Raw genomic sequence first — 19,633 nt, 5'->3', positions numbered from 1 at the left:
TTTGTATCCACTTTCATTGGTTCATTGGTCATGGCCTCTCTGTCGATTTTCTCTATTGAATTAAGGATTCTAGGAGGGGAGGGCTTTGTCTGAAAGGGCTTGACAGGCCTCTTCAAGTTTCTTCTTCCAAAGCATGGGACCATGGCTCTGATCTCACCAGGCAGACTTCCACTAAATGCTAAGAGCCACCTGGATGGAACAAGAACACTGACTTCCTCTAGTGCCAAGCCTCTGCACCTCATCTTTCATTCTCTCCCCTGCTTCCTTCACGCCACTTTTGGGTGAAAAGTGGCAGAAAAGGCAGAAGGTTTGTGGAGAATGTGAGAAGATTCTTTGGACTTGGAGGGTTTTATTTTAAGTTATTCAATCATGTCAATAACATGGCCTATGGAAAATTGAGGATTATGGGTGTCAAGGGGAATTGATCTTAGAGAAGCCAATTTTCAAGAGAAATAGAAACCAATGGATTTCAACTTGAAAACAATTTTCCACTCTGCCTCCTGAGATAATTAAAAGATCAAATGTCCCCAAAGAGATGAAAACTCAAGCTGCCACTTGGCAGACTTGGAGAACTCACAGAACTGTTAGCACCTGGTCTTGACACTTAAAAATGGCAAGTTTCAAATTTGACTTGATATGTTCTCCCTTTTGCTGCTCAGGATGTGTGTCCATTGGATGGTGGCCTTAGAAAACTCATCTGACATCTTGGGCATAACTCTGTCCACATCTGAGTCCATCACAAGGCAACCAGTTCTGTACTTGATGCTGTGGAAGAAGAGCAAAAAAGACAAAAAGTTTTGTTCTCCATATCATCAGTGGGTTTGAGTGCATACCCTATTCATTCATTCATCCTATAAAATTTTTTCCAGCATTTTCAATGCAAAGAGCTGTGTCTCTGGGCAAATTAACTCTGCGAGCCTCAGTTTTCTATATAACAGGAATAATAATGCTTGCTTCATAGGGTTAAGTGCCCAGTTTCAGGCATATGGTATGTATCCAAGAATTGAGTTTTGCTTTTACTAGATTCTAAAAAGCTGTGGATCTCACAATAGCAATCAAAGTATAAAAGTTTTAAAATAAATTGATAGAGAAACAACACAGAGTATTAACTGCTGCTTCAGTGCATGTTAAGGACTCTAAATAAATAGTCTCTAAGTGATCTTGGAAGGCTCCCCCGGGGAGATGAGAGTTGAGTCTCAAGTAAAGAAGAGCCTAGATCTTAGCTGGAGTCAAGATTAAGTTCTAGCTTTGCCTCCAGTGTATCACAGTACTATTCTTATTATTCTCATTTTTAAAATTATTCATTTATTCACATATGCATGCATTGTTTGGGTCATTTCTCCCCCCTGCCTCCGCCTCCATCATCTCCCTCTCTCCCCCCTAGCTTGCAGGCAATCTTCTCATTTTTGAGTTGAAGAAACGGGAAGTGAGTGAGGTGAAGAGGCTTGTATCCATGAAAAATCACTATTATTACTTTCTTTTCACAAGTGAAGAAACAGAGGGACAGAATAGTATTTAATTCCCCGCCTCTACCCCCATTGATACACCATTAATCAGCAGTGACTCTTGAACAATACTGTAGATATCCTGGCTCCAGAGATTGGGACTGTAACTTCTAGATTCACTGGGATCAGAGGCTATGATGGGAAGAATATTGAATTTGTTGTTAGGCCAACCTGGTTTCTAATCTCTGCTATAGCCCAGACTATCTTGTGAACCTGGAAAAGGCACTTAACATCCTGAACCCTGGTTTTCTTATCTGGGAACTGGAAATGATGGTGATACCCACCCTGTAGGACACTTGTAAGAGTGAGAAATAATGTGTGTGGATCCTTAGAGAGTGCAAATTCTACCTTAGATCACCATAGGCTCTTAAACATCACAAGAACTTTTGCAAACATGACCGTGTGGAGTTTGCTCAGATGCCCCATGAGGCACACAAGGAGAGGTTTTTTATCTCTAATTTATAGATAAGAAAAGAGGGTGAAAGAAGAAAAGAAGGGTGAAGGGAACCCTTTTAAATTCTCCCACTTAATCCATAAATATTCTGCCAGTTAACCAATTATTGCCAGTTAAGCATCAGTATGTTAACTAGCATTATTTATTAATGAGAGGTGTAAGGACTGGCCCTATTTTTCTGGATGGGAAATTGCTCAGAGAAGTTATACAACTTGCCCATGGTCCTAGAACCATTGGTGAAAAGCATTATGATTTAAACCAAGGTATGTGCAGACCCCAGACATGCAATTGGTAAAGTGATTTACCCCTAGGTTTCAGGGATGGTAAGAAACAAAACTAAGGAAGGCCCCAACTGTTGTCTTCTGGGTTCAAAAATCAGTTCCCTTTTACCCCACCATGTGGTTTAGGGCTACAAATAAGTTGGATTCTAAGTAAGCATTGACTAAGGCAAAAGAGGTTAAACAGCCAGAACCCCAGAGGCAGGAAATACCACCTTCCTTGATTAAACTTAGGAAATCTGCCCATTGCGGATAAGATTTTCTGCCTACAGGAAGCCTCCCCAGACATAAATCTATCCTATCTTCTACCCAAAGTGATTTGGAGATGGCTTAACTAAAGAGATTCAAAGGTTGCAAGGTAATCCATGAAAAGGGTTGCTTACCGTGGAAATAGCAGCCTACCATGAGAGTCTATGAGAAGGAAGTGTTTGGTTACATGGAAAATGAAATCAAAAGGTGTACAAAGGAGCAAGTGACCTGGGCCAGAGAGATGGGCTTCAAATCCTGGTTTATCTGCCATTCATTTTGTTTGTGTTCAACCATATTCATCTACAAAATGAGGATAATAATGTCTTTTCATTTTTTGCTACTACAGAATTGTTTGAGAGTCAAATGACATGATAAATGATTCAACTGTACTGTACATACTCTGATATTCTTTTCTTAGGAAAAATCATGGCAAATAGAAAAAATAATTAACAAACGAAAATATTTCTGGTTATCTACATCACAATCCAAAGTAGAGAAGGGCAGAATCCAGCTAGTTTGGACAATCCAGTCATCAGAAAACTGCAGGGTGTTTTCCTCAGGGGGCATTTCACCAGATTGCTCCGGATGAATACGATGATAATAATGATATAGCATTTTTTTGTTTACAACATGCTTCTACATACTGTTCTTATGTTCAATTCCCCACGTTGACCGTGCGCTCTTATTTTCTGATCTTTGCTGTATGTTTTCTTACTGCTGCCCGAAACATCATTCCCCTTTCTTTGCCAGACTAACTACTTATCCTTCAATATTAATTTAGATATCTTATTCTCAAGAAAACAGTTCTTGATCTACTTCACCACGAACCTTCTGAATGCTTTCTGATCCCAGAGCTCACATTTAGTTGTCTGTTATTTGTCTGTGTCTTCCCATCCTCTCTCCATAGGAGCTTGGGATTGGCTCTTATTCACTTTTGGACTACTAGTCACATGGAAGATGCACAGTGGATAATTTGTATTAATAAGTGAATGGATGATTTGGAGCTTCATGGAAATTGCTGAAGGAGGTGGGTAAGGCTGGAAGACAATTGAAAGATAATCCAAGACAACTTTCCACCTCACATGAGGGACCCAAAATCCAAAAATTAAACAATGGTCCTGAAGGCACTCTGCCTACTGGTAGCAGAGCTACACTGGATATACCCTTTGATTGGCCTAAGGCTGTTCTTTCTGACCAAGTCTGTGGTCTCCAAGCGGCCTCAGGGTGATATTTTGTATTTGGGTACCTTTGTATTGGGCTGGGAACACTCTAGAGAGTGTCAAAGTTGTGTAATGGAAAGGACACTAGAGCTATCCTTGACTGCTCTTTCATCATTTCCATGCATAATAATCGCCGAATCTTATCAATTTTATCTCCCAAGAACTTATTGCATCAATTTCTACATCTCCATCCCCAATCCTTCCATGAAAAAGGAGGATCTGATGTCAAGCCCAGACACTGAAGATTTTTAAAATTATTTTATCCCTTCCTGGTCTACTGCCTACATGTAGAACACTTCCTTGTCTTCACATGAACCCATCAATGATTTACATGAATATTTCAACAACTTCCAATGGCCTTGAAGAGAGAATCTGATTTCCTGAACATGGACTGCAAAGTCCTCCATTGCATGCCTTTGATTTACACCCTAGTTTTTATTTTCTCATCATGCTTGGGCTCACACTTCCCCTTACAGCAACATTCTCAGCTCATACTAAACCATTTCGGATCTCCCAGACCTGAGGTCATGCCAGTCCCCCAGAAGGAGTGCTTTTTCTCTTTTCCTCTGCCTCCCCATTTTTCCTGGCTCATTATTACGTATCCTTCATACTGTTAAACTCCTGGATCAGATCAATAGCTCACATAAGAACAATTGCACCTCAAGGTCAAAATTGCTGATGCATTTTCATAGCCTCAACACTTCACTTACTAGGTACCTATATGACGTGTGTTGAATTAGACTGCTCTAGGATTTAAGACTGGAGTTTTAATCCTTTCCCCTTACCACCCCTGTGGCCTTGAGCATAACGCTTCCATTTTTGGACTTTAGTAGATATGACTGGGTTGTTACTATGTTACAGGCATGGTTTCCTGCATGGAAAAATAGGGGAGGATGGAGAATCACACTACATAATCTTTAAGGTCCCCTAAAATTCTAAACAGCATAGTTCACAATTCATAATATGGTATAATATATAAATGATGGCATCGAGGCTGGATATCAGGTGAAAGGTTGTGAACAACTGATTGGTGTTTTCTTAGAAGTATAATCTTGGGCCATTTTTACACTGTTTCCTTGCCTCAAAAAAGAAATGGCAGTAATTAGATGAGTATGGTGACACATGCCTGAAATCCCAGCTACTCAGGAGACTGAGGCAGGAAGATCATGAGTTCAAGCCCAACCTAGGTATTATAACAAGACCCCACTCAGAGACAAAACAAAACAAATCAGAAAGAATCAAGTAAAAGGCAGTAATAATACTAAGGGTGTCCTTGGGTTGATGGGAAGATCAATGGAGATACTACTTATGTTTTTGGCCCCTCATGCTCAGGATAATTGTAAAGAATGATTGTTATTGACTTGTCTCATGGGAGAAGGGATCATGTGGGAGGGGAGGCTCAGCATCTGTTAGGAGTACAAGGCATGGATTCTGTGATTCCAGACTTGCAGGTGCTGGGCTCAGATTTCCCAAAAAGACTAGAAATAGCTGACTGTCTTAATCCTAGCATGCCACAGAGTTGGGGGCTTTAAATAAGGCTACCTGCCACCCCAGCTTGGGGGCAGCTTGTCTGACACCTCCAGGACTTTCATTCTTTAGCTCTTTCTCCATCCTAGAAAGAATTTTTGTTTGTTTGTATAAGTAGAGATTATCTACCCCTTTCTTCTTTTCTCTTCTCCCTTGGTAAAATGTCCTGCTGCCTTTTGGGAGTGCTTTAAAATTAGATAGACAACCTTGATCATCAAGGTGGAGATATGGGAAACAGACATGGTAATGTACACATGCAATCCCAACACTTGGGAGGTGAAGGAAGGAGGATTGTGAGTTTGAAGACAATCTAGGCTACATAGTGAGATCCTATCTCAAAACAGCAACAACAACAACAAGATAGAGGTGTGGAGAGACAACAACAGGGCCCTTTCTTAACTGTCGCTATGAGTATCAAATGCAGGACACAAAACAAAACAAAAAACAGGAAGAAAACCCTATGGTGTGTGTATATTCATGTGTATATGTGTGTACTTGTGCATATTTGCACACTAGTGTACGACAGCTAGAGAAAAAGGACACGTCTAGCATTTTAACAATTAGAGGGACAGTCAAAGGTTAACTACCATTTTCATGCACTGTATTCAGGCCCCTTCCCCATGACCCTTCATGGTCAGAACAGGCCCCAGAAACTTAGACTCATCTCTCCCCTTGTTATTCCTTGTCTTTTGCCTCAACCCCAACAGATGACAAAGAATTGCTTAAGTGCCCATATAGGGTATGTTCTGTCACAGGTTTTGACATTTCTTATCTGCTTTTATCCATTTGGTAACCATAGAGGCAGGAAATGCCATGCCTGCTGTATACAGATGAGAGGGTTAGGGATGGGAAAGGTATGGCTGCCAAGTCAGAATGTGGGAAAGGATCCCAGATCTGCCATTTTCTAGCATTTAGTCACTACTGTGTGCCTCATTTTCCTCATCTGCAAACAGTAGCACCCCTCATGCTCTTGTGTGAAATGTGTTAGCCACAGTGCTTGGCATAGGGTGAGTGTCCAGTCAATGATAACTGCTATTGTTGATTTTGCCCAAGACAAACAGCTAGGAAGGAAGGAGTTTTGAATCTGTGGACACTATACAGTCCTTACTGTGGGGTAAGTGCTTAACAGATAGGTAAAAGGACAGAGTGACTTTCGCCTTGCCACTGTCAGGATGGAGAAGGACTGATAGGGTGGGCTGCTCTCAGAGCAGGCTGCCAATCCCCAGCTCTCTTGCTCTAAACTTGAACTTTTTCTATCCATGTTAGTGACCTGATTCTTGGGCTGACTTCCCAGCCTCAGGCAGGTTGCATCTTTGGAGTCTAAGGGGAGGAGTGGCAGCAGCCAGAATCTGAGAACAGGACTAAGGTCTGGCCGGGAGTGGGGAGGCAGCTGGGCCTGTGAGCATGGAGGGAGCTGATTCTTCCAATATCTCAGGTCTCTTTCATGCTTCTCAGGGCTTTGGAAACCAGAGAAGGGGCTCTCTGACAGTCATGGGATAGTGTGGTTTAGTGGCATGTTCTTTAAAGAAAAGCTTTACTTGGGAACAAAGAAAGAAAATAACCACAATGAATTTATTAAAAAGTGATTTTATCTGGGTGTGGTGGCACATGCCTATAATCAGAACTCAAGAGGCTGAGGAAGGGGGATCAAGAAAGTGATTTTACTATTGGAAAGATGGCAACTGGGCATTTCACAGGGCCTAGGGCCCATTTCACTAGATCTAGGGCTTAGTCTCAGCTACAGTGCTAACCTACTTTGCTATTCTGTCAAATATCTGTACCTCTCTGAATCTTGGTTTCCTCACTTGTAATGAGTCAAAGACTAGAGCAAACAGCAGTCACACTGTTTAATGTCCTTCAACTCTGTTCTATGATGATGCCCCAGCTTTTTCTGGTACAACAAGCCATAATTCCTCACTGTTCTTTTATGGAAACTGGTCCTCATAGGACAGTTGTGTTTATGGAAGATCATCCCTGCCTCGTGTTTACAGGCATTCCCAAGTAAGACTCTTATGATTTCAGGTTGTATCTCTCTACTTTTTCGCTCCATCCAGGGTGGAGACAGCTTGAGTACTCTTTAGAGTACTCAATGTTCAGTACTCAGGGTTTCAGAGCTTAGACTGTCATTAACACTGTCAGTTGCACAGCTGGGATAGGGCAGAGCAAAGGGCTTAGACTAATTTCAATGCCAGTGCTTTTAACAGCTCCATATTACCTAAAAGTTCTCTTTAAGTTGAATTTGGAATTAGCCAATATTCATGAAATAACTCAACAAATTTTATTTGGATTTGATTTTAAAAGAAAAAAACAGAGCCCTTCTCATAGTTACTCATTCATCCCATATTAATTAAATGCCTATTATGTATGTATTAAGCACAATTTTAGATGGCATGGTTAGAAAGAAGAATCAAATTCTGCAGCTGTCCTCAAAGTGCTTTGAAATTGAGAGGCAGTCAAATATGGGTTCATACACATTTAGTACAATTTTATAAGTAATGAACTTATCAAACCATGATGGAACACAGTATGTAACACGGTTGTATTGTTGTTGTTTTTGAGACAGGGTCTTGTTATGCAGTCCAGGCTGGCCTCAAACTCTTTATATGGCCCAAGCTGGCCTTGGAGTTGAGATCCTCCTGCAACATACCTTTGATGCCTGGTTTAGAGCATGGATTTTGAATCTAGTCCTGACATTGCCACTAATTAGAATTCCTTGGATGAGTCATTCAATCTCTGTGAACCTATTGCATAGCAATAGTGATATCACATGGGATCCCTATTGGGTTTAAATGGTAGAATGCACAGAAAGTACTTAGGATAGTGCTTGTCACATATGGGCAGTCAAAACCGATGCTTACTATTATTATTTTTATTCACCAGCACTATGGGACGGCAAAGCTGACTTGGTCACCCTGGCCAAGGGCTTAGGAGGTACCCTGTGAGCTTGGCCTTGAAGTATGAGTAGGTCTTCCCTAGTTTGGGATGATGGGGCAAGGGTGGGACAGGGGGCACAGGAGGAGTTCAGAAAGAGCAAATAGTGTAAACAAAATTCAGAAGCATCCAAGGGCTGGCAAGTTCAGGCAGCCATAAGTTGGTATGGTTGGTTGGTAGGGGTGAGGTGGAGCAGAAAATAATGGAAGATTTTAGTGGAAGGTAAATTGAGGTCAGAGATTGTGAAAGATTTCGGGTGCCATGCTAAGGAATTTAGCCTTGTTCCTTTAGTAAAGAGGAGGCATTAAAAATTTAAGAGTGTGTGCTGGGAAGTGGCAACTCCAGTGACAATGTTGAGGATGGGGCAAGAAAGGAGGTGAAGAAATGGGTGTTCAGGCTATTGTGAAGGCCAAGACAAGAAATAGCAAAGACCTGGGGTATAGCCACATAGTGAGGGTAAGGATGAGAAGATGGATGGAGGGGGCATTCAGGGGGTGTTGGCAGGTACTTTGTGAGGAGTGGATGCCAGTAAGAGGTAGACCAGATGCACATATTTGATCTACAAAACTGGGTACCTGGTGGAGCCTTTACTCAAGAATGAGAAAATTGAAAACAGGGAGATCAGAAGGCTTAGGAATCAGGTTGGGATTCAACTTTGGCTATATATTTGATGTGGTGAAGTCTAGGAGGTGGTTGACTCTGTAGGTGTATAGCTCAGGAGTGATGTGTGGCCTGGGGCAGAGATTTGGGTGTAGGCCATCCAGGGGTGACAGCTTCCTCAGTGTGGGGGCCCAGAGTTTCCTCTCAGGCAGAGGATTTGAACAGAGGTAGGAAGAGATGACCAAAACTCTAAGGAACATCCATTTCCAAAGGTTAAGCCAGAAAGAGGAATGGTACTGAGCATGCCTGGGATTCTTGTGGTGGGAGCTATACTGCAGCCTACCATGGAGCTTGTTTTTGAAGGGAAGGAAGAAAACAGCAGCTGAAGCCCAGGACCTTGGACAACTTGCCTTGGCATATGGCATTTTGGAGGCATGTACAACCCACGGGTATGAGGCACTTGAGTCCACAGGTTAGTTACCAGTAGCCCAACAAAGTCCCTCCATTAGTCTTGGTCTGTAACATGAGGTCTGAGAGTTAGTCGCCTTTCATTACTGTAGCAAATGCTTGAGGTAACCAACTTATGATGAGAAAAGGGTTATTTAGGTTCCCATTTTGGATGCTTCAGTTACTTTGGGCCTGTGTCAAGGTAGCACAACATAGCAGGGACCTCATGGTCACTGCTCACCACGTGGCTGAGACATGGAAAAGAAAGAAAAAGGAAGGGACTGGGGTCCTACTATCCCCTTCAAGGGCACTATCCTAAGGACTTGAAGACTTCCCTGTAGGCTCCAACTCTTTTTTTTTTAATTTCCTTTATTCATATGTGCATACAATGATTGGATCATTACTCCCCCCTCCCCCCCGACCTCTCCTTTTCCCCCCACCCCTTCCTCTTGCCCCCACGCCCTGGCTTCCAAGCAGATACTGTTTTGCCCTCATCTCTAATTTAGTTGAAGAGAGAGTATAAACATTAATAAGGAGGACCAGGGATTTTTGCTAGTTGAGGTAAGGATAGCTATACAGGGAGATTCCTAGTTTTGCTTCCATGTACATATGTGTTACTTTCTAAATTGATTCTTCTTGAACTAACCTTTTCTCTAGTTCCGAGTCCCCTTCTCCTATTGGCCTCAGTTGCTTTAAAGTTTCTGTATTAGTTCCTTTGCATTGAAGACATCAATGCTATCTTCTTTTTGAGGGGTGGGGTTACCTAACTATCCTCACACCTCCCTTGTTTGCACTCGCCTTATTATGTAATCAAAGTTCTGTCCCCTTGTTGTGTTTGCCCTTGATCTAAGGTCTGCCTATGAGGGAGAACATATGATGATTTTTGGTCTTCTGGACCTGGCTAACCTCACTCAGAATGATGCTCTCCAATTCCATCCATTTGCTTGCAAATGATAACATTTCGTTCTTCTTCATGGCTGCATAAAATTCCATTGTGTATAAATCCTACATTTTCTTAATCTATTCGTCAGTAGTGGGGCATCTTGGCTGTTTCCATAACTTGGCTATTGTGAATAGTGCTGCAATAAACATGGGTGTGCAGGTGCCTCTGGAGTAACCTGTGTCACATTCTTTTGGGAATATCCCCCCAAGAGTGGTATTGCTGGATCAAATGGTAGATCAATGTTTAGCTTTTTAAGTAGCCTCCAAATTTTTTTCCAGAGTGGTTGTACTAGTTTACATTCCCACCAGCAGTGTAAGAGGGTTCCTTTTTCCCCCGCATCCTCGCCAACACCTGTTTTTGGTGGTGTTTCTAATGATGGTATTCTAACAGGCGTGAGGTGGAATCTTAGTGTAGTTTTGATTTGCATTTCCTTTATGGCTAGAGATGGTGAGCATTTTTTCATGTGTTTTTTGGCCATTTGAATTTCTTCTTTTGAGAAAATTCTGTTAAGTTCATTTGCCATTTCTTTATTGGTTCATTAATTTTGGGTGTTTAGTTTTTTGAGTTCCCTGTATATTCTGGTTATCAGTCCTTTGTCTGATGTATAGCTAGCAAATATTTTCTCCCACTCAGTGGGTGGCCTCTTCAGTTTAGAGACCATTTCTTTTGTTGAGCAGAAGCTTTTTAGTTTTATAAGGTCTCATTTGTCTATGCTATCTCTTAGTTGCTGAGCTGCTGGAAGTCCTTGCCTATACCTATTATTTCCAAGGTATTTCCTACTCTTTCCTGTATCAACTTTAGAGTTTGGGGTCTGATATTAAGGTCCTTGATCCATTTTGAGTTAATAGTAGTACAGGGTGATAAACATAGATCTAATTTCAGTTTTTTGCAAACTGCTAACCAGTTTTCTCAACAGTTTTTGTTGAAGAGGCTGTCTTTTCTCTATCGTGTATTTTTAGCGCCTTTGTAAAATATAAGTTGGGTATATTTGTGTGGATTCATATCTGGGTCCTCTATTCTGTTCCACTGGTCTTCATGTCTGTTTTTGTGCGAATACCATGCTGTTTTTATTGTTATTGCTTTGTAATATAGTTTGAAGTCAGGTATTGTGATACCTCCAGCATTGTTCTTTTTGCTGAGTATTGCCTTGGCTATTGGTGGTCTCTTGTGTTTCCAAATGAATTTTAGGGTAGATTTTTCAATCTCTTGGATGAATGTCATTGGGATTTTGATGGGCATTGCATTAAACATGTAGATTGCTTTTGGTAGCATAGCCAGTTTTGCTATGTTGATTCTACCTATCCATGAACATGGGAGATCTCTCCACCTTCTATAGTCTTCCTTAATCTCTTTCTTCAGGGGTTTATAGTTTTCCTTGTGGAGGTCATTCACATCTTTTGTTAAGTTTATTCCTAGGTATTTGATTCTTTTGAAGCTATTGTAAATGGAATTGTTTTCATATATTCTTTCTCATTTTGTTCATTATTAGTGTATAGAAAAGCTAATGATTTTTGTAAGTTGATTTTGTATCCTGCCACCTTGCTATAGCTGTTGATGGTGTCTAGGAGTTTTTGAGTAGAGTTTTTTTGGGTCTTTAAGGTATAGGATCATATCGTCTGCAAATAGGGATATTTTGACAGTTTCTTTACCTATTTATATTCCTTTTATTTCTTCTTCTTGCCTTATTGCTCTGGCTAGGAATTCCAGTACTATGTTGAATAGGAGAGGGGAAAGTGGTCATCCTTGTCTCATTCCTGATTTTAGAGGGAATGGTTTCAGTTTTTCCCCATTGAGTATAATGTTGGCTGTAAGTTTGTCATATATAGCTTTTGTAATGTTGAGGTACATTCCTTCTGTTCCTAGTTTTCTTAGAGCTTTTATCATGAAATGGTGTTGGATCTTATCAAAGGCTTTTTCTGCATCTACTGAGATGATCTAGGCCCCAACTCTTAATGGTTCCACTGCCTCCCAGTAGCATCACTCCCCAGAACAGGCCAATACATGGGCCTTTAGGGGGGCATCCAAACTATAACTGTTTGACATTTATCGGGTCACTTCCCCTCTCTGGGCATCAGTTTCCTCATTTTACATGACAGACAGGAGCCCTTAAAGGCCCTTCCATGGCTGACACTGTATGGTGACTATTATGGGGGCCTGGGTTCCCCCGACTGTGCTGATCTCTCTAGTGAATGACACTAGTCAACACTGAGAAGTTATATCTGTGTGAGTCTAATAGCCAGAATAACTGATTGAGGGCCAATAAGTGGAAATGAAGAATGTTTACAGTAAGAAAAAAATTGGGGCTAGTTTACCTGGGCTGGATTCCTACCTTTATTCATGTAAAACAAATTCCCTGGCTTCCCAGTTTCCTTCCATCCTAATTTAACCTTTTATCTCTCCCAGCTTTGCCTCTGGTCTTTGATTTTCCCATCCTCAATCATCCTTTGGCTTATAATTTAAAAACATTGCCACCAACAACATAAAGTAAGCAAGCAAACGAACCACTGGCATTAAATTCAAAGGTTTTTTGTCAGCTGAGAAAAAGAAAAATCCTTCGGATGTGGCCTTCAGCTGTGGACCTTGCAGAAAGAAGGTTACTACCTTAGCTGGTACACTTAACTGGTTACCACCTTGAGTAGCAGGAGACTCCACTTCTATCGTGACCAAAAGGGGTACAGCATATCCCTAGAGTTAAGGAGAAGAAAGGAAGCCATCACTGGTCAGGATTTTACACACTGTCCGTGAGCTATGCATATGGAACACAGGAACACCCCAACACCTGAGGAGGTAGATGTCAATCTGCCCCTTTTGGAATGTGGAAACAATCCTAAGGAAGTCATGTACCTTAACCAAGGCCCACAGTTCAGAGCCATAGAGCCAGGATTCAAACCCAGGCAGCCGTCACTCCAAAGTCCATGCGTTATGTTTTGTTTTCTGACATAATATCAAGTTCCCCTCCCAGGAGAGAGATTCTGAAAAGTTACTCTTCAGTCTCACTTTCCTTATCTTTCAAATGATAGTCAAAATTCTGGCCATGAACTGTTGTGTGGATTTGAAAGAGATAATGGATATGAAAGTGGTTTGTAAACTGCAAAGCATTAGACATGAGTTAGTCATTGCTTAATTTTATTATTCCCGGGGCAGGAAAGATCGAGTTTTAACTGTCCAGCAGATAAGGTAATCTCTTCCAGTTTTAAGATTTCAGATGTGGGGAAAAGGGATTCTTCCACCACCCCTGGGAGTCATCACAGAATTTTCTCCATGAATCACTCAGTGCTTTAAGCTTCGTCTGATGGGAAGCGTTTCTAGGTAGTGATCTTCCATTTATAGGGAGGGCCCTTGATTTGCTGGAAGGGCTTATCTGGCAGCTCAGTGATTCCTCCCCACCTACTCTGGCAGACAGAACTTTCGGGTTCAGAAACTTGGGAGTCGCTGTAATCCCCAGAACTGATACAGGCACCTTAAGGTCCTCTGTTCCCTGCCCTGTGTTACACATTTGGACATATTCTTAAATTTGCCCTGAATCACTGGTTAACAAGAGCTGGACTCTGAACTGCTGGTATGCTCAAAGACCCAGATAAAACCTGGCTCATACCAGGAAGGTGATCAATGAATATTTCTTCATTTTTTTCAGTGTATGCAGTCATCTATTTATGTAATGAGTTTCTACACGTGCTCCAAACTGCACCAGTGAGTGGGGATTCTCTGGTGAGTAGAGCAGAGGGAGGAGGCTGTCTGTTGAAAGAAACAACACACAAGCAACTATAAATGATAAATACATTAGGTGCCACACAGTTCGTGAGGGGCTGCATATACGGCAGTAGTCTCATGAGATCATAATGAGGCTGAAATACTCCTATCACCTGGTGACATCATAGCCTTGATAATGTCACAGGGCAGCACATCAATCACATCTTGAGGTGATGCTGGTATAAATAAATTTACTGTGCTGCCAATCACATAAAAGTATGGTGCTAGCTGGGCTAGTGGCAAAAGCCTGTAATCCCAAGGCTCAGGAGGTTGAGGCAGGGGGATTGTGAGTTTGAGGCCATCCTAGGTCACATAGTGAGACCCTGTTTCAAAAACAAATCTAGTAATACAATTATGTATGGTGCATAAAGCTTGATAATGATAATAGATGTGTACATACCTGGCATATGTATGTACTATGCTATTCTTTTAATCATTATTTTAGAGTATATTCTTCCTTATATACAAAGTACATTGTAAGACAGTATGCCCTGTTTCTCTGGCAGCAGATTCATACATCTCATGTTTACTGCATTTTTTTTTTGTTATGTGTGTGTGGTGCTGGGGATCCATCCAGGGCCTCACACATGTTATGCAAAGACTCTACCACTGAGCTACACCCCAGCCCCACCAAATCACTTCATTGCATCAAGGAGCTATTGAGCAATTGCACTATTCCTCCTAGGCTTGTGTAGTACATTCTACACTGTTCACCCAATGATAAAGTCATCTAACACACAAGTTCTCAGAAAGAGTTGTGATTAGAGGGGATCAGACCTGCAGAATGTGATTTGAAAAGTGAATGGGTAGGGTTTAGGGGTACTGTTGGCAGGGGAGGCATCCCAGACCCAAGGCACAGCACGTGCAAGGGCCCTGAAGCAGGGACAGCTGTATGTGTGGGAGGACCGGAAAGAAAACCTGCATAGCTTGAACCCAGAGCCGGGGTTAAGAGAGGGCTTAGCCTAAGAAGAATTCTGGTCTTTCTCCTCAGAGCAGTTGGAAATCCTGGAGAGGTTTTAAGCAGGGAGTGACAAGACCACATGTGTGTCTCAAGGTCATTGGGCAATAGCGTGGAGAATGGATTGGAGTTGGAGTGAGCATGGGACCAGGCAGACCAGTTGGGATTATAAATTCAGGGAGTACTAAGATCCCTGCCTCTCTGCAGCCTGTCCGCTGAGTCTTAGGTGAGTCCTTTAGGTTTCCTGTTCCTGCAAGTTTTTGCATCTGTAAAATGGTGGAAGAACTATTTCCCTTGCTTGGCTAATTTTGTTTCCTTAATTGAATAAATTGAATACCGGTTGGGAGTGTTTCACAGCACTGGCTGGGAAGAGGTTGCAATAGCCAGTGACTGCATGGCCTGTGGGTCTGGGCAGGTGCACACTCCCACTATCTTCCTTATTCTTATTGCACAAGCTCTCTGAGCAGTCTGCAGAACTGGGGTTGTTTCTGGGACTCAACCCTGACCACAGAGAGATAGCAGCCAGCTGATAGTCCCAGGATGGAGTGCACCAGCTCCACCTGTCTCCACTGCCAGGAATGAGCTCTGTCTGGGAGCATCATCCTTCGCTCATCGGCTCTGAGCATCACTTTTCCTACCTGTGAAATGAGCCTGTAGGCATTTGTTCTTCCAGTTCACATTTATGAAGTTCTGCTGTGTGTCAGCCCTAGGCGAGGCTCTGGATGTAAATTAGACCTGTGTCCTGGCCTCAGAAATGGTCCTCTGTCATTTCACATAAAATTACACACATAAAAGTGCTTTTTAAATTCTAATGCTGTTTACACTTATAACACCATAAAAGGAGAGCAGTGGAATTGAGAATCCAGAAAGATGGGCCTCTGGTACCAGTTCTGATCAGAATAACTAGAACTAGGTCAAATTCATTGACCTTGATAAGCCTTAGTTTTTCTGCATCAGACGAAAGAGCAAGAACTGTAAGGCTATCCCAGGTTCGATTTTGTAATCTATTTTGTTTCCCTCAAAAATCTGGATCCCCTTTCCAAATTCTGAGTATGATTATAGCAATTCCTTTTTTTTCTCATTTTGTTCAAAAGAATCAAAATTCACTTTCATTTTTAAACTTTCAGTCCCCTCCTTTTGTTTAATCCAGAGGTCCCAATTTTAAATGTCTCTGATGGTCCTGATAGATCATATAAGGACTGACATGGGCAATGAGGAGTGAAGAATGCTGTGGCCACACAAAGGGGGCATGTCCTATTTGAAGGGGTCAGTTCTTCCCAACTCTGGCAAATTGCTGCTTTATCCAAGAATGCAGGCTGCATCCAACTTCTGTTTGCCTTTAAAACATCCATCAGTTTTGTCCTGTTCTTTTCCTTACACCCTGATCTCACTGTCCTGAAAGACCAGATGACAATATCTGTCTCTTATGCAGTCTTCCAGCAAGAAATTTGCCTTAAAATTTTTTTTTAATACAAATCTAATCCAGAAGAATCTTCCTACTTCATCCATTGCTCAAGAACTTGTCATGGTGCCTGAGGACTCCCAAATTGGTTCATTTCCCTTTTCCTAATATTTATTGAATACTTACCATGCCACACACTGCAGTTGAGTGGGTGGGTGGAGGGCTGGAGTGGAGGAGAGGCAGGGTGTATGCATTTGAACTTCTCCTGTGTCTGGTTTCTTGCAAGCTGAAACCTCAGTGGTTATTTAGATGTCTCCTTCAGCCCCACATCTACCAGTCACCAAGTCCTGTCCTGTCCAGTGATGTGTGTATTCATTGACAATGACACTTCTCAAGTTGGACCACAGTAGGTTCTCTGTAACTAATCTCCCAGCAGTCATTATTCCCATCTCCCATCCTTCCTGAACACTAGCACCGACTTAACATTGAAAACAACTCTCTTTTTATGTTTATGTATGTGCATACACACGGAGCTGCCCTCTAGAAGTGCCCACCTCAAGGTGGAAGAAGATGGCCCCAATTCTTTGCTGTTCCTTTATGGAAAAGTGATACGCAGTTTCCTTTGCCTTGAATTGGGCTGGTCTTGGAGACTTGCTTAACCAATAGACTGAAGTGGAAACAATATAGGAAGTCATAAAATGACCTGTAATTTCCAACCAAGCCTCTTGGGACATGTAGTCTCAAAGTCATAAGCTACCAAGTGGATACCACTATCCTAAAGTCATTATGCTGTGAGAAAGTATTTGTAGGGTTCTGGTCAACATGTTGGTTGAGTTTCTAGCTGACAACCAGGTGCTCACAGCCATTTTGGAAGTGGATCCAGCCCTCAGCTGACACCACAAGTATAATGGATGAACCATCCAGTTGAGGCCTCCCCAAATTCCTGACCCACAGAATCATGACAAAAATAAAATGGTTGCTTTAAGACTCTTAATTTTGAGGTAGCTTGCTGGATACCAATAGATAACCAGAACAGTGCTCAAAAATGTTTATTAAATAAGTAAGTGATTCCTTTTGCTGTCGTGCTCTAATGGTGTCCCTGCTATTCAAGAGCTCTCAATGGCTCCCTATTGTTTGAGAAATAACATTTAGTACCCATAGTTGGCATTCAAAATCCTCCTAATTTGACTTTAGCCTGCTTTTCAGACTTTATCGCTTGCTGTCCTCAGCCTGGATCATCCTATGTTACAGTTGATTTGAGCCATTTTCCAAACACACAAATACTTTCCCAGAACTATGCCTTTACTTATATATTCCGCTTGATCCATCCAAATGCTCTTTTCTTCTCCATCCACACTTCAGTGGGTTGACGTTGAACTTGTTCTTTGCAATTTTAGTCAAACACCTATCTCTGGCTGTGCAGTCCAGAAGTCAGTCCTCTTTTCTCTGGCTCAGATTTGTTTGATGGTTCAAATCCTCTTTCTCAGTTACCATGTTCATTTCTAACTTCCTTTATTGCACTGTAATCTCCTTGGGGGGGGGGTGGGAAGGTACTGATACATAACAGAGTTTACAAAAATGGTTTTTGGGTTTTTTTGACAGTGCTGGGGATTGAACCCAGGGCCTTCCTCATGCTAGGCAAGCGTTCTGCCACCTGAACTACTGCTCCAGCCTTTTTTTTTTTTTTTTTTTTAAACAGGGTCTTGCCACTATCTTTGCCCAGGGTAGCCTCAAACTTGCCATCCTTCTGCCTTTACCTCCCAAGTAGCTGGGATTACAGGCACACACCTCCATGCCTGGCTACAAAAATTCTTTTGTGTGTGGCTTACCCAGGCTTACCAGTGCCTGAGTTCAGACTTACCAGCAAGCAGTGTGGCATTGCATTCTGTTTCCCAAGCCAGGTGCTCAGGTCTTTGAAGGAATGAAGATTCTTTAGAAGAGGTAAAGGCTGTGGTGTTGGCTTGGATTTTGAACCATGACTGTGCCACTTACTGTGTGGCTTTGGGTGAGATGCTTAAACTCCTTGAGCTCCAGTTCCCTTGTTAGGAAGCCAGGGCTTACATGAGAATAACTGCAAAGGGTCTAGCATCATGCTTGGTACATAACAAGCTATTAATGAAGCCCACTGAAGAGGTACAACAGCATGGTTGATCAATGGCTGGTGACCTTCTGTTACGATGTCACTTGGGAAGATCTCTCTCTCCCACCAAAACCACAACCAAACAACACAAAAATAAGAAAAAAGAAAGTACAAAGAAAAAGAGAACAGTGAAGAGGCACGTCTGAGAAAGACTGCCTAGTCAAATGTCAGCAGTGTTAATCTGGGTGACCATCAGCAAGTGACTGCTGAAGGCTCTGTCTTCTCATTGACAAACCAAGAGGCGAGCAGGGCATTGGAATCTAAGCTCCCCTCCAGCTCTGACATTCCAAGAGCATTAAAGAAAAAGGATGAATCACCCCCTTCAAAATACCAATATGGTTTGGGCCCTCCCCCTGCTCCCCCATCCAGCACAACTAAGAGCTCTTAATACACAGCCAGCTTCCTCCCGCAGCTGCCACCAAACTTCAACCCCCTTTCCCAGGAGTCTCAAAAGCAAGACTGATAATGGACCTCTGGCTTCTCCATCTCAACAGGGAACCAGATCCTGTTCCCAGACTCTGGGGGCCAGAGGGCCTTCCATGGTGAGGGCTGGCTTCCCATGGACATTTGACCTCAGTTTACTCGTGTGTGGAGTGTGGCTGGGTGGTGAAAGGGTGGAAGGAAAGCATAAAGGGAAGAACTGCAAAAAGAAAGTTGATGATTGCGTTCTCACAATCCTGATGGGAGGGATGGGCAGTTGGGATCCTGGCCATTCATTCTTTTCTGGGGTTTGCAAAGCTTGATGTGCTTGTATCTGGACTAGTTATAAGTGTCTATCCTGGGGAGTCAGTGTCTCCCTGCAGCTTCATAAATTGATAGACACAGGCTGTCAAAGCCACAGAAATCTTCTAGATCAATTTTCCTCCTTGTAGGAGGTAGACACTAGGTGACCGAAAAAGACAACCTTTTTGCCTCTTTGCCTGGAACTCTCTCCTCCTTTCTGCGTTGATGCTATTATTAGTATAATAGTATTATCAACATTAATTAATCATAATGGAGACATAACCGGCTGGGCGTCAGGCATATGACCCCAGACCAGCACCTTCTTTATTTTCTTCTGGGACCACCTGGGACCTGCTGCGTCCTCTCCCCGCTCTGGGAGCGGCTTTACTCCTGCCCTTTGGGTCTGTCAGTCCGGTGGTCTGTGGCCCGTCACGTCTGCAGCCCGGGTCCTCCCAGCTCACTCTGGCTCCTGCTCTGAAAGCCGAGAAGCTCGCCGGCTGCGAGCG

Source organism: Castor canadensis, chromosome 11 (genome assembly GCF_047511655.1).
Source record: "Castor canadensis chromosome 11, mCasCan1.hap1v2, whole genome shotgun sequence".
In the NCBI taxonomy this organism is placed as follows: Eukaryota; Metazoa; Chordata; class Mammalia; order Rodentia; family Castoridae; genus Castor; species Castor canadensis.
The sequence above is the reverse complement of the archived record's forward strand: the minus strand, read 5'-3'. Positions refer to the sequence as shown.